This window comes from Saccopteryx leptura, chromosome 8, assembly GCF_036850995.1.
Source record: "Saccopteryx leptura isolate mSacLep1 chromosome 8, mSacLep1_pri_phased_curated, whole genome shotgun sequence".
Lineage (NCBI taxonomy): Eukaryota > Metazoa > Chordata > Mammalia > Chiroptera > Emballonuridae > Saccopteryx > Saccopteryx leptura.
The window spans coordinates 67,406,124-67,408,322 of NC_089510.1; positions in this window are offsets into that span (position 1 = coordinate 67,406,124).

Genomic DNA, 2,199 nt, shown 5'->3' on the forward strand with positions numbered 1-2,199 from the left:
CTTTGTGTTACACCCAAAATTCCCCCGAGATATAATGAGTACGCTGGTGAAGGATAAATCACCAGCTGATGGTGCTCGGATAAAAGCAAAGAAAATTGCAAGTGAGAATGCCAATAAAGAAGCAATACGGAAATATCGTGAATAACAGTTTGGTTTTTTTTGTCAGGTATTATATAATATTTTTTCACTAATATTCCAAAAGTCTTTCTTATAATATAATGTAGTTTTGTGTACCACTTTTATTGTTCTTATTTAAGTAATAAATGCATGAAATAATAAACTACCTTTTGTTATATATTTTTTTATACTTAAAACGGTTAGTAAGGCAGAGAACCGGTTGTTAAATTATTTGAATCTCACCACTGCTCATATGGAATATAAATGCCCAGAGACTGATTTCAGATACCACAATGGAATCTTCTCCAGGAAATTGGTAATTCCTTAAAAAAAAAAAAAGCTAAAAAAATTGTAAAATAAAATATAAAAGAAAAAAATTTAAAAATACTCTCAGTTCCACCAGCTTAAAATTATTGTCATTTCTTGCATTTCCTCTCATACATATTTGCACTGAGCAGGATACAGTTTCTACATCCAAGGGGATAGACAGAACGTGAAAAATAATCTTTTTTTTCTTTTTTTTTTTTGTATTTTTCTGAATTGAGAAGTGGGGAGGCAGAGAAACAGACTCCCGCATGTGCCTGACCAGGATCCACCCAGCATGGCCACCAGGGGGCGATGCTCTGACCATCTGGGCTGTTGCTCCACTGCAATGGGAGCCATTCTAGCACCTGAGGCGGAGGCCATGGAGCTGTCCTCAGTGTCCAAGCCAACTTTGCTCCAATGGAGCCTTGGCTGAGGGAGGGGAAGAGAGAGATAGAGAGAAAGGAGAAGGGGAAGGGTGGAGAAGCAGATGAGCGCTTCTCCTGTGTGACCTGGCCGGGAATTGAACCTAGGACTTCCACATGCCAGATGGGTGAAAATATTCAGCCATTTCAAAAATAAACATATTCCATATGAAAATTTATTTATTCTTGTTCAATTTACATTGTGCTGCCCTAGAACTAATGCAGCAATTGAAAGAGGTTTTTCAATTGCTAATGATTTTTGGACAAGTGAGAAATCAAGATTGAATGTTGATACTCTAGCTGCAGCACTTGTGGTAAAATTCAATATGAAGAATATTTCTTGTTCAGATATTTTCAATATATTGTTACAAGATGATATATGACAAAAATATTCATTCAATGGAAAAGTACTCATTTAGATAATATTAACTAAATGAGCACCTTTTTACAATTATTATTAAAAATTAATAAGCACATAAGCATAATTACAATATAAAATATTTAAAATGTTTTATTATGCATTTATCATATTATAGTGTATTATTGTTGCAGTGAATAAAATGTTTCTTTTATTTACGATATTGTTTTCTTCCATTTATTTTTGTCCTCCTTTTCATTGTAAAAAACTTGGTCACTTTAGTTCTACTGAACCAGTGCAAACCGGCTGAATCTCACCATTGCATATGAGTAAGCAAGTTGTTTTTTTTTTTCTTTCTTTTCATTTTTCTGAAGCTGGAAACAGGGAGAGACAGTCAGACAGACTCCCGCATGCGCCCGACCGGGATCCACCCGGGATGCCCACCAGGGGCGACGCTCTGCCCACCAGGGGGCGATGATCTGCCCATCCTGGGTGTCGCCATGTTGCGACCAGAGCCACTCTAGCGCCTGAGGCAGAGGCCACAGAGCCATCCCCAGCGCCCGGGCCATCTTTGCTCCAATGGAGCCTTGGCTGCGGGAGGGGAAGAGAGAGACAGAGAGGAAAGCGCGGCGGAGGGGTGGAGAAGCAAATGCGCGCTTCTCCTGTGTGCCCTGGCCGGGAATCAAACCCGGGTCCTCCGCACGCTAGGCCAACGCTCTACCGCTGAGCCAACCGGCCAGGGCGAGTAAGCAAGTTTATCTGAAAAAATAAATTTATAAACTTAAAAGACAAGCTAAAACATTTTTGGGAAAAAGTAAGGTAGGAGGCCTTATTCTATAGCTATTATAATCTCTTTTAAAGCTATGATGCTCACATGAGTGAAGAAGCCAACAATCTAGACACCTAGCTGAGTGTGAATGTGTTGTTTTATTATCACTGGAAGATCTGACTTCAAGAGCTAGTACATCCAAGTATGCAACAGTGCTGGACCGCCAC